The 14263-nt window shown below is 35.0% G+C and overlaps 1 long non-coding RNA gene across 1 annotated transcript; it reads left to right on the plus strand.

The window, feature by feature from the left end:
• Positions 1-268: 268 nt before the first annotated feature.
• On the plus strand, positions 269-7072 carry LOC145238021 (uncharacterized). Its single transcript, XR_013862066.1, has 8 exons — positions 269-714; positions 1403-1590; positions 4072-4174; positions 4509-4611; positions 4946-5048; positions 5383-5485; positions 5820-5922; positions 7057-7072. It is a non-coding gene; the product is annotated as an uncharacterized LOC145238021 (long non-coding RNA).
• The last annotated feature ends 7191 nt before the right edge of the window (positions 7073-14263 follow it).

Here is a 14263-nt window from a genome sequence, read left to right on the forward strand (position 1 = left end):
CCTTATGTTGTGTTAGATTTCTAGAGGATTAATAATAAACGCAATCCAAAGATCTGAATTGCAACAGAGAGAATGAAATCCAAAACATGTCTTCTACTCCAGTCCAAATTATGACATGATTGGGTGCTATTTTTCTTTTGCCTGTCACCTTTCTCATATCTCTGTCGTGCCAAGATGGAGCTTATGGGCTTGAAAGGCTGAGGCAGTTTTTCTTTTTAATCCAAGACTTTGAAACAACATTCAGCATCTGAAAGGTAGGTCTGTGTGCTGTAGTATATATATTGTGTTCATTTTAGTAGGTTAGGTGAACCTTTAGGACATTCTCAATCACCTCATTACAGTTTTTTCATGTTTTTAAAAAACAGGGGGTTCAGTTTGGGGGTATGCAAATGTGCATTCATGCGTAACAACAACTTTAAAAGCTCATATCTTGAAGAGCACACTAGCTACAAAGTTGAGTAATGGCTCAAATGAAAGCTCTTGTTGAGTACCTTACTTGTTCTTCATTTTGTGCTTGCCTTTTGTAATTTGTTTGAAGCAGGGTCATAATAAAAAACAGGTTCATTTTTCAGATATTTTTGTGATACTGCTTCTATTATCTATATTTTATGTGCCCTATTTTGTGATTAAAAGTTGTTAAGATGCAAAAGTGTAGTGTAGGTGTCTCACTGGATACTGAATGCCACAAAAAGACATATCCAACACAAAAACAAGGTATTTTACCAATTGACTCTCTAACAGATAAAGAGCGAGTGCTTCTGAATATCCGAGTTGCTGCTGATAAGGGTAATGAATGTTGTTTGGAGAACCCATGTATTCCCACAAGTACAATTACATTGGTCGGCACCCTTCCTTGCAGAAGAAGTGTTGTGATCCTTTTCAAGCCCACAGTAAACCAGTCAAAAATCGTAATATAAGTCCTATCACTTGGGAATGTTACCAAACTTGTAAAAACAAACATTGTACCGGGGAAAAAGGTGTGTGCCAAATGCAGCACAAGACTTTTTTTTAATGTATATGCTACATGGTTTGGAGTAGCATACTCTTCTCCACTATAAAGCTCTTCGAATGAGACATGATAATGCTGGTTGACGTTTTGATGACAGTGAGCCCGGTATCAGTAAAAGCCTCAGTAGCAAGCAAAAATGTGTATGTATATAATAGTTTTTGACACAGTTAGGTGATGGGGCTGTAGGTACATACCATGCATTGTAAGGCAGATTAATTTATTCATGGTAAAAATCATTAGTTGAGTGTTTCTTGGCACATGTAGGTTCTTCAACCAGTGTCCTCAAATATTTTAGAGGCTCATAGGTGGATCTTTGGCGAATAGTACCATAACACACTTTCTTGCTAAACATTATTTGTTTGTCTTACCTACTGCTCTCTGTATATGTTGCAGGTGGTCACATAAGTTCAATTCGCTTTCCATGTGAGCTGTTGTCTTTGCTGGATGCAGGAGGTGGAAGGAATCATTGCAATAAGCTCCTATAGGCTACAACATACAGTGCTTTTGCTGCATGTTTAGAAGTATCCACCAGCGTATGCGCACAAAAATGTTGTCCTTGCAATTTCGAACAGCTATGCAAGGTAACTACTGTAAATTACACCTACATTTTTTGTTTGTATTCTAATCCTTTATAGTGATTTTTGTTTTTGGGTACCCTTTCGAACACTAGTTTCATATGCATGGGCATATATATGCAAATTTAATGCTCGGGTGAGTTTGTGCAACTGCTCGGCCGAGCACCAAGCACCAAAATATGCAGTTCTCGGTAGCAAGTTCTCTGATTCTGGCTCAGTGCGGCCAATCCCTAGTATTTACTTTGGTCTATAACAGGGAATGGGTCATACATGAGATTATAATTCGGAAAGAAAACAAAGTGGGTCACTTATTTTATTACATGTCAATGTCAATGAGACGCTTGTTGCTGCATCTTCTCTGCAAGTCTTACAATCCTAGATAGTTTTCAGCTTAATACACGCAGCAGTCATATCCGAGCTAATACGATTCCTGGCACTTGATTTTACCAAATCCATGTGTGCAAACAAGGATTCGGATGAATATTTAAATTTGGGTCACTAAAAAAAACTACAAGTGGGTCACTAAAATTCATGTGGCGGGTCACTTCTTCGCCATCCCTGGTATATGAGGACATTAAAAAAGCAATGGTTTTAGGTTTGAATATGTTTGCAAATGATCCATTACCATGATAGTGAGTTTTATGTCATTATGAAATGTTTGAAACCAGGGTGATAGACTAGAATGGCATACATAATTTGTTGCTTGTAACTAAGTCACATTGCTAAGCTGTTTATGTTTGGCCTGGAAACCAATTTTCTTAGCCAAGTGTAGGCTGACCCTTGCCGCTAAATATTTTTGACCAGTATATGCTTGGTAAAGCCATATTTACATTTTGAACTTTGATTTTATTTCTAAATGTCCCCCCCCCCCCCCCCACACACACACTTTTATACGGTATTTTTAAGAATATCCACCAGAGCATTGTTGGTTTAATGTGTCGGGTATGCAAGTTTTTACAGCAAGTGTTTTGTGTTATGGCAAAGTACTGGAACCCCTGGTTTTTGCACCTTTTTCTTCACTGTAGGTTTTTAAAGCTGTTTAATCGAAGCCCATTACAAAATATACTTTACAAATTTACACTCTTTACGCCATGTGTGCGTATAGTACTGGGACTGTGTCTTTCCGTTTTTCATTTCTGGGTTAATGTGTTGGTCTCAGAAGTTAACATTTGATAAGACATGTTACATTTAAATTCAAGCTGTTATTTTTATGTTTTGATTCAAACAGGCTAACTTATGTAGATATAAACCCCTATGTTTTCTGCACCAATTGTTTAAGTTATTTCTACTTTGTATTTGTAGTCTAAGTGCTGTATGTGTTCATTAGTGTGTCCCTTGATTTCACAAACCTGCCTGCTTAAAAACATTTGACATTGCATCGCTTCAGACAGTAAGGTTGCTGAAATAGTTTTAATAGAAGGTGTGTTTTGTAGAAGGCATGCTTCCAGTAAATGAAATGTCCTATTTTAGTCGATCTTATTTTGTATGTTTTCGCTTGTGTTCAAAATCTGTTGCATGTTTTTGGCGTTAATAAAGTTTATTATGTTTGTGTTGGTACTTGAGAAGGCAGGCAGAGATTTATTTAAACATAGAATAAAAGGAATCCATAAAATCACATGTAAACATTGAGATTTGTCAAAAAATGATTGTTGACAAGCTTTTTGTGGAAATTTGGTCACGCACTAACGACCATATCATGAAAAGTGATACCATAAAAAATACTTTGTTATCAATTGCGGCATGAATTTGGGGAAAAAATTGCAATTTTGGAGTTAAAATAATATTTTATGTTTTAATTTACCGCAGTTGTTTAATGACTTTATTGGTAAAGTTTTCTGAATCTAATTAACGTGACGCAATAATTCATAAGTTTGGCAAATATGATTTCAGTGTTTAGTTATGACTTAAATTTTTTTTAAATTGCCGAAATTGAGCTACTGCTTGCTATGTCTGGTTTTGTTTTGTGCCAATCAATGGGTAATAAATTCTTTTTTAAAAAAATTGATCGCGTCATGACGTTTTGCCGAATGCAAACCCAAATAAAGAAGTACCGTTTCATTGGCTTAAGAACGATAGTAGTGCGTCTTTTTGCTGCAAAAGTGATTTGCAAGTTAAACTGATACGCTTCGATGGAATAGCAAGTTCAGGAGTTCGTTAATATGCATTTATTTTCGAAAAATATTGAGCGCGAAACATATTTATTGAACAACTGTAAAAATAAACATTGCGTCATCAGCGATCAGCTGTTTGTAAACAGATGTGGCGAAAATTTTTATCTTAAAAGTTGAGACTGTTTTTGGTCGTTTTGTCGCAAAATTATGAAGATCGAAGACAAAATCGTTTGGTAACTCGTTTTTGGAATAATATTCTAAAAGTTTGAGTTTCAATTTAACTTGGAAACATTTTCTGCCGATGACTCAGTTTTTCAGTTTACTAAGAAAAAACTTTGATTTCACTTCTAAATGTCTTTTTGTATTTTTATTACAGGCGTGCAAAGTCGCCAAAGGACACATACATACAGACAGTTGAATCATAGCTTGGATTTACTGACAGATTCTTTTCTTCGTGAATGCACCCCTACATTTATACGGTATTTGGTTTTGCTCTATAAGGACATTAAAAAAGCAATGGTTTTAGGTATCAACTTTTTTGCAAATGATCAATTACCATGATAGTGCGTTTTTTGTCATTATGAAATCTTTTTCACCAGGGGTGATAGACTAGAATGGCATACATAATTTTGTTGTTTAAAACTAGCCTGCATTGCTGTGCTGTTTATGTTTGGCCCGGAAACAAATTTTCATGGTCAAGTGTAGCTGACACTTGCCACAAAATATTCTTGAGAACTATAAGCTTGGTAAAGCCACATGTGCATTTTAAACTTTGATTTCACTTCTAAATGTCTTTTTGTAATCTTGTTACAGGTGTGCAAAGTCGCCAAAGGACACATACATACAGACAGTTGAATCATAGCTTGGATTTACTGACAGATTCTTTTCTTCGTGAATGCACCCCTACATTTATACGGTATTTGGTTTTGCTCTATAAGGACATTAAAAAAGCAATGGTTTTAGGTATAAACTTTTTTGCAAATGATCAATTACCATGATAGTGAGTTTTTTGTCATCATGGTATCTTTTTTACCAGGGGTGATAGACTAGAATGGCATACATAATTTTGTTGTTTATAACTAGCCTGCATTGCTGTGCTGTTTATGTTTGGCCCGGAAATAAATTTTCATGGTCAAGTGTAGCTGACACTTGCCACAAAATATTCTTGAGAACTATAAGCTTGGTAAAGCCACATGTGCATTTTAAACTTTGATTTCACTTCTAAATGTCTTTTTGTATTCTTATTGCAGGCGTGCAAAGTCGCCAAAGGACACATACATACAGACATTTGAATCATAGCTTGGATTTACTGACAGATTCTTTTCTTCGTGAATGCACCCCTACATTTATACGGTATTTGGTTTTGCTCTATAAGGACATTAAAAAAGCAATGGTTTTAGGTATCAACTTTTTTGCAAATGATCAATTACCATGATAGTGAGTTTTTTGTCATCATGAAATCTTTTTTACCAGGGGTGATAGACTAGAATGGCATACATAATTTTGTTGTTTCTAACTAGCCTGCATTGCTGTGCTGTTTATGTTTGGCCCGGAAACAAATTTTCATGGTCAAGTGTAGCTGACACTTGCCACAAAATATTCTTGAGAACTATAAGCTTGGTAAAGCCACTTGTGCATTTTAAACTTTGATTTCACTTCTAAATGTCTTTTTGTAATCTTGTTACAGGCGTGCAAAGTCGCCAAAGGACACATACTTACAGACATTTGAATCATAGCTTGGATTTACTGACAGATTCTTTTCTTCGTGAATGCACCCCTACATTTATACGGTATTTGGTTTTGCTCTATAAGGACATTAAAAAAGCAATGGTTTTAGGTATAAACGTTTTTGCAAATGATCAATTACCATGATAGTGAGTTTTTTGTCATCATGAAATCTTTTTCACCAGGGGTGATAGACTAGAATGGCATACATAATTTTGTTGTTTATAACTAGCCTGCATTGCTGTGCTGTTTATGTTTGGCCCGGAAACAAATTTTCATAGTCAAGTGTAGCTGACACTTGCCACAAAATATTCTTGAGAACTAAAAGCTTGGTAAAGCCACATGTGCTTTTTAAACTTTGATTTCACTTCTAAATGTCTTTTTGTATTCTTATTACAGGCGTGCAAAGTCGCCAAAGGCCACATACATACAGACATTTGAATCATAGCTTGGATTTACTGACAGATTCTTTTCTTCGTGAATGCACCCCTACATTTATACGGTATTTGGTTTTGCTCTATAAGGACATTAAAAAAGCAATGGTTTTAGGTATAAACTTTTTTGCAAATGACAGGGTTCCTGCAGGTATGGAAAACCTGGAAAAGTTATGGAATTTAAATTTGTATTTTTAAGGCCTGTAAAAGTTTTGAAAAAGACCAACTCTTGCAAAAGTCCTTGAAAAAGTATGGAATTTGGCAACTGTTTTACCCAAAAAATGCCAGATAGGGATAGGAATATCAAATTACGTAATGTTTGTATATTCGTTGCAAGTATGGCAAATTGGCTGCATCTACCAAAGCCTCTTTACAAGTTTCACGATGGGAATAACTCGATTTGTTTCGAATAAGTTATGAAAAAAAATTTTTTTTTCTTGAAAAGTTTTGGAAAAGTCATGGAATTTGTGAACGAAAATTGTGCGGGAACCCTGAAATGATCAATTACCATGATAGTGAGTTTTTTGTCATCATAAAATTTTTTTCACCAGGGGTGATACACTAGAATGGCATACATAATTTTGTTGTTTCTAACTAGCCTGCATTGCTGTGCTGTTTATGTTTGGCCCGGAAACAAATTTTCATGGTCAAGTGTAGCTGACACTTGCCATAAAATATTCTTGAGAACTATAAGCTTGGTAAAGCCACATGTGCATTTTAAACTTTGATTTCACTTCTAAATGTCTTTTTGTATTCTCTTTACAGGCGTGCAAAGTCGCCAAAGGACACATACATGCAGACATTTGAATGATAGCTTGGATTTACTGACAGATTCTTTTCTTCGTGAATGCACCCCTACATTTATACGGTATTTGGTTTTGCTCTATAAGGACATTAAAAAAGCAATGGTTTTAGGTATCAACTTTTTTGCAAATGGTCAATTACCATGATAGTGAGTTTTTTGTCATCATGAAATCTTTTTCACCAGGGGTGATAGACTAGAATGGCATACATAATTTTGTGGTTTAAAACTAGCCTGCATTGCTGTGCTGTTTATGTTTGGCCCGGAAACAAATTTTCATGGTCAAGTGTAGCTGACACTTGCCCCAAAATATTCTTGAGAACTATAAGCTTGGTAAAGTCACATGTGCATTTTAAACTTTGATTTCACTTCTAAATGTCTTTTTGTATTCTTATTACAGGCGTGCAATGTCGCCAAAAGGCCACATACATACAGACATTTGAATCATAGCTTGGATTTACTGACATATTCTTTTCTTCGTGAATGCACCCCCACATTTATACGGTATTTGGTTTTGCTCTATAAGGACATTAAAAAAGCAATGGTTTTAGGCATAAACTTTTTTGCAAATGATCAATTACCATGATAGTGAGTTTTTTGTCATCATGAAATCTTTTTTACCAGGGGTGATACACTAGAATGGCATACATAATTTTGTTGTTTATAACTAGCCTGCATTGCTGTGCTGTTTATGTTTGGCCCGGAAATAAATTTTCATGGTCAAGTGTAGCTGACACTTGCCACAAAATATTCTTGAGAACTATAAGCTTGGTAAAGCCACATGTGCATTTTAAACTTTGATTTCACTTCTAAATGTCTTTTTGTATTCTTATTACAGGCGTGCAAAGTAGCCGAAGGACACATACATACAGACATTTGAATCATAGCTTGGATTTACTGACAGATTCTTTTTTTCGTGAATGCACCCCTACATTTATACGGTATTTGGTTTTGCTCTATAAGGACATTAAAAAAGCAATAGTTTTAGGTATCAACTTTTTTGCAAATGATCAATTACCATGATAGTGAGTTTTTTGTCATCGTGAAATCTTTTTTACCAGGGGTGATAGACTAGAATGGCATACATAATTTTGTTGTTTATAACTAGCCTGCATTGCTGTGCTGTTTATGTTTGGCCCGGAAACAAATTTTCATAGTCAAGTGTAGCTGACACTTGCCACAAAATATTCTTGAGAACTAAAAGCTTGGTAAAGCCACATGTGCTTTTTAAACTTTGATTTCACTTCTAAATGTCTTTTTGTATTCTTATTACAGGCGTGCAAAGTAGCCGAAGGACACATACATACAGACATTTGAATCATAGCTTGGATTTACTGACAGATTCTTTTTTTCGTGAATGCACCCCTACATTTATACGGTATTTGGTTTTGCTCTATAAGGACATTAAAAAAGCAATAGTTTTAGGTATCAACTTTTTTGCAAATGATCAATTACCATGATAGTGAGTTTTTTGTCATCATGAAATCTTTTTTACCAGGGGTGATAGACTAGAATGGCATACATAATTTTGTTGTTTATGACTAGCCTGCATTGCTGTGCTGTTTATGTTTGGCCCGGAAACAAATTTTCATGGTCAAGTGTAGCTGACACTTGCCACAAAATATTCTTGAGAACTAAAAGCTTGGTAAAGCCACATGTGCTTTTTAAACTTTGATTTCACTTCTAAATGTCTTTTTGTATTCTTATTACAGGCGTGCAAAGTCGCCAAAGGCCACATACATACAGACATTTGAATCATAGCTTGGATTTACTGACAGATTCTTTTCTTCGTGAATGCACCCCTACATTTATACGGTATTTGGTTTTGCTCTATAAGGACATTAAAAAAGCAATGGTTTTAGGTATAAACTTTTTTGCAAATGACAGGGTTCCTGCAGGTATGGAAAACCTGGAAAAGTTATGGAATTTAAATTTGTATTTTTAAGGCCTGTAAAAGTTTTGAAAAAGGCCAACTCTTGCAAAAGTCCTTGAAAAAGTATGGAATTTGGCAACTGTTTTACCCAAAAAATGCCAGATAGGGATAGGAATATCAAATTACGTAATGTTTGTATATTCGTTGCAAGTATGGCAAATTGGCTGCATCTACCAAAGCCTCTTTACAAGTTTCACGATGGGAATAACTCGATTTGTTTCGAATAAGTTATGAAAAAATTTTTTTTTTTCTTGAAAAGTTTTGGAAAAGTCATGGAATTTGTGAACGAAAATTGTGCGGGAACCCTGAAATGATCAATTACCATGATAGTGAGTTTTTTGTCATCATAAAATTTTTTTCACCAGGGATGATACACTAGAATGGCATACATAATTTTGTTGTTTATAACTAGCCTGCATTGCTGTGCTGTTTATGTTTGGCCCGGAAACAAATTTTCATGGTCAAGTGTAGCTGACACTTGCCATAAAATATTCTTGAGAACTATAAGCTTGGTAAAGCCACATGTGCATTTTAAACTTTGATTTCACTTCTAAATGTCTTTTTGTATTCTCTTTACAGGCGTGCAAAGTCGCCAAAGGACACATACATGCAGACATTTGAATGATAGCTTGGATTTACTGACAGATTCTTTTCTTCGTGAATGCACCCCTACATTTATATGGTATTTGGTTTTGCTCTATAAGGACATTAAAAAAGCAATGGTTTTAGGTATCAACTTTTTTGCAAATGATCAATTACCATGATAGTGAGTTTTTTGTCATCATGAAATCTTTTTCACCAGGGGTGATAGACTAGAATGGCATACATAATTTTGTGGTTTAAAACTAGCCTGCATTGCTGTGCTGTTTATGTTTGGCCCGGAAACAAATTTTCATGGTCAAGTGTAGCTGACACTTGCCACAAAATATTCTTGAGAACTATAAGCTTGGTAAAGTCACATGTGCATTTTAAACTTTGATTTCACTTCTAAATGTCTTTTTGTATTCTTATTACAGGCGTGCAAAGTCGCCAAAAGGCCACATACATACAGACATTTGAATCATAGCTTGGATTTACTGACATATTCTTTTCTTCGTGAATGCACCCCCACATTTATACGGTATTTGGTTTTGCTCTATAAGGACATTAAAAAAGCAATGGTTTTAGGCATAAACTTTTTTGCAAATGATCAATTACCATGATAGTGAGTTTTTTGTCATCATGAAATCTTTTTTACCAGGGGTGATACACTAGAATGGCATACATAATTTTGTTGTTTATAACTAGCCTGCATTGCTGTGCTGTTTATGTTTGGCCCGGAAATAAATTTTCATGGTCAAGTGTAGCTGACACTTGCCACAAAATATTCTTGAGAACTATAAGCTTGGTTAAGCCACATGTGCATTTTAAACTTTGATTTCACTTCTAAATGTCTTTTTGTATTCTTATTACAGGCGTGCAAAGTAGCCGAAGGACACATACATACAGACATTTGAATCATAGCTTGGATTTACTGACAGATTCTTTTTTTCGTGAATGCACCCCTACATTTATACGGTATTTGGTTTTGCTCTATAAGGACATTAAAAAAGCAATAGTTTTAGGTATCAACTTTTTTGCAAATGATCAATTACCATGATAGTGAGTTTTTTGTCATCGTGAAATCTTTTTTACCAGGGGTGATAGACTAGAATGGCATACATAATTTTGTTGTTTATAACTAGCCTGCATTGCTGTGCTGTTTATGTTTGGCCCGGAAACAAATTTTCATAGTCAAGTGTAGCTGACACTTGCCACAAAATATTCTTGAGAACTAAAAGCTTGGTAAAGCCACATGTGCTTTTTAAACTTTGATTTCACTTCTAAATGTCTTTTTGTATTCTTATTACAGGCGTGCAAAGTAGCCGAAGGACACATACATACAGACATTTGAATCATAGCTTGGATTTACTGACAGATTCTTTTTTACGTGAATGCACCCCTACATTTATACGGTATTTGGTTTTGCTCTATAAGGACATTAAAAAAGCAATAGTTTTAGGTATCAACTTTTTTGCAAATGATCAATTACCATGATAGTGAGTTTTTTGTCATCGTGAAATCTTTTTTACCAGGGGTGATAGACTAGAATGGCATACATAATTTTGTTGTTTATAACTAGCCTGCATTGCTGTGCTGTTTATGTTTGGCCCGGAAACAAATTTTCATAGTCAAGTGTAGCTGACACTTGCCACAAAATATTCTTGAGAACTAAAAGCTTGGTAAAGCCACATGTGCTTTTTAAACTTTGATTTCACTTCTAAATGTCTTTTTGTATTCTTATTACAGGCGTGCAAAGTAGCCGAAGGACACATACATACAGACATTTGAATCATAGCTTGGATTTACTGACAGATTCTTTTTTTCGTGAATGCACCCCTACATTTATACGGTATTTGGTTTTGCTCTATAAGGACATTAAAAAAGCAATAGTTTTAGGTATCAACTTTTTTGCAAATGATCAATTACCATGATAGTGAGTTTTTTGTCATCATGAAATCTTTTTTACCAGGGGTGATAGACTAGAATGGCATACATAATTTTGTTGTTTATAACTAGCCTGCATTGCTGTGCTGTTTATGTTTGGCCCGGAAACAAATTTTCATGGTCAAGTGTAGCTGACACTTGCCACAAAATATTCTTCAGAACTATAAGCTTGGTAAAGTCACATGTGCATTTTAAACTTTGATTTCACTTCTAAATGTCTTTTTGTAATCTTGTTACAGGCGTGCAAAGTCGCCAAAAGGCACATACATACAGACATTTGAATCATAGCTTGGATTTACTGACAGATTCTTTTCTTCGTGAATGCACCCTTACATTTATACGGTATTTGGTTTTGCTCTATACGGACATTAAAAAAGCAATGGTTTTAGGTATCAACTTTTTTGCAAATGATCAATTACCATGGTAGTGAGTTTTTTGTCATCGTGAAATCTTTTTTACCAGGGGTGATAGACTAGAATGGCATACATAATTTTGTTGTTTATAACTAGCCTGCATTGCTGTGCTGTTTATGTTTGGCCCGGAAACAAATTTTCATGGTCAAGTGTAGCTGACACTTGCCACAAAATATTCTTGAGAACTATAAGCTTGGTAAAGCCACATGTGCATTTTAAACTTTGATTTCACTTCTAAATGTCTTTTTGTAATCTTGTTACAGGCGTGCAAAGTCGCCAAAGGACACATACATACAGACATTTGAATCATAGCTTGGATTTACTGACAGATTCTTTTCTTCGTGAATGCACCCCTACATTTATACGGTATTTGGTTTTGCTCTATAAGGACATTAAAAAAGCAATGGTTTTAGGTATAAACTTTTTTGCAAATGACAGGGTTCCTGCAGGTATGGAAAACCTGGAAAAGTTATGGAATTTAAATTTGTATTTTTAAGGCCTGTAAAAGTTTTGAAAAAGGCCAACTCTCGCAAAAGTCCTTGAAAAAGTATGGAATTTGGCAACTGTTTTACCCAAAAAATGCCAGATAGGGATAGGAATATCAAATTACGTAATGTTTGTATATTCGTTGCAAGTATGGCAAATTGGCTGCATCTACCAAAGCCTCTTTACAAGTTTCACGATGGGAATAACTCGATTTGTTTCGAATAAGTTATGAAAAAAATTTTTTTTTCCTTGAAAAGTTTTGGAAAAGTCATGGAATTTGTGAACGAAAATTGTGCGGGAACCCTGAAATGATCAATTACCATGATAGTGAGTTTTTTGTCATCATAAAATCTTTTCCACCAGGGGTGATACACTAGAATGGCATACATAATTTTGTTGTTTATAACTAGCCTGCATTGCTGTGCTGTTTATGTTTGGCCCGGAAACAAATTTTCATGGTCAAGTGTAGCTGACACTTGCCATAAAATATTCTTGAGAACTATAAGCTTGGTAAAGCCACATGTGCATTTTAAACTTTGATTTCACTTCTAAATGTCTTTTTGTATTCTCTTTACAGGCGTGCAAAGTCGCCAAAAGACACATACATGCAGACATTTGAATGATAGCTTGGATTTACTGACAGATTCTTTTCTTCGTGAATGCACCCCTACATTTATATGGTATTTGGTTTTGCTCTATAAGGACATTAAAAAAGCAATGGTTTTAGGTATCAACTTTTTTGCAAATGATCAATTACCATGGTAGTGAGTTTTTTGTCATCGTGAAATCTTTTTTACCAGGGGTGATAGACTAGAATGGCATACATAATTTTGTTGTTTATAACTAGCCTGCATTGCTGTGCTGTTTATGTTTGGCCCGGAAACAAATTTTCATGGTCAAGTGTAGCTGACACTTGCCACAAAATATTCTTGAGAACTATAAGCTTGGTAAAGCCACATGTGCTTTTTAAACTTTGATTTCACTTCCAAATGTCTTTTTGTATTCTTATTACAGGCGTGCAAAGTCGCCAAAGGACACATACATACAGACATTTGAATCATAGCTTGGATTTACTGACATATTCTTTTCTTCGTGAATGCACCCTTACATTTGTACGGTATTTGGTTTTGCTCTATAAGGACATTAAAAAAGCAATGATTTGAGGGATCAACTTTTTTTGCAAATGATCAATTACCATGATAGTGAGTTTTTTGTCATCATGAAATCTTTTTCACCAGGGGTGATAGACTAGAATGGCATACATAATTTTGTTGTTTATAACTAGCCTGCATTGCTGTGCTGTTTATATTTGGCCCGGAAACAAATTTTCATGGTCAAGTGTAGCTGACACTTGCCACAAAATATTCTTGAGAACTATAAGCTTGGTAAAGCCACTTGTGCATTTTAAACTTTGATTTCACTTCTAAATGTCTTTTTGTATTCTTATTACAGGCGTGCAAAGTAGCCGAAGGATACATATGCTAAACCCAGGGCTTCCACATCTTTTCTTCGCTGTAAGTTTTCAAAGTTGTGTAATTGAAACCCGTCATAAAACATACTTTCAGATTTGCACTGTTTAAGCCACATGTGAGTATAGTACTGGGATTGTGTCTTTCCGTTTTTCATTTCTGGGTTATGTGTTGATCTCAGAAGGTAACATTTGATAAGACATCTTACATTCCAATTCCAGCCGTTATTTTTATGTTTTGATTCAAACAGGCTTACTTATGTGGATACAAACCCCTATCCTTTCAGCACCAATTGTTGTTTCTACTTTGTATTTGTAGCCTAATTGCTGTATATGTTCATTAGTGTGTCCCTTGATTTCACAAACCTGCCTGCTTGAAAACATTTGACATTGCATCGCTTCAGACAGTAAGGTTGCTGAAATAGTTTTAATAGAAGTTGTGTTTTGTAGAAGGCATGCTTTCAGTAAATGAAATGTCATTTTTTAGTCGATACTATTTTGTATGTTTTCGCCTGTGTTCAAAATCTGTTGCATGTTTTTGGCGTGAATAAAGTTTCTTCTAGATTGATCACTGGTGTTTTGCATTTTGTAAAGTATCTCTTGATTATGTTTGCGTTGTTTCTTGAGAAGGCAGATAGAGATTGATTTAAACATAGAACAAAAGGAGTCCATAAAATCACATGAAACCGTTGAGATTTGTCAAAAATGTTTGTTTACAAGGTTTTTGTGGAAATTTGGTCACGCACTAATGACAATGTCATGAAAAGTGATACCATAAAAA

The sequence above is a fragment of the Phallusia mammillata genome, chromosome 7, assembly GCF_965637545.1.
Source record: "Phallusia mammillata chromosome 7, kaPhaMamm4.hap1.1, whole genome shotgun sequence".
NCBI classification, from domain to species: Eukaryota; Metazoa; Chordata; class Ascidiacea; order Phlebobranchia; family Ascidiidae; genus Phallusia; species Phallusia mammillata.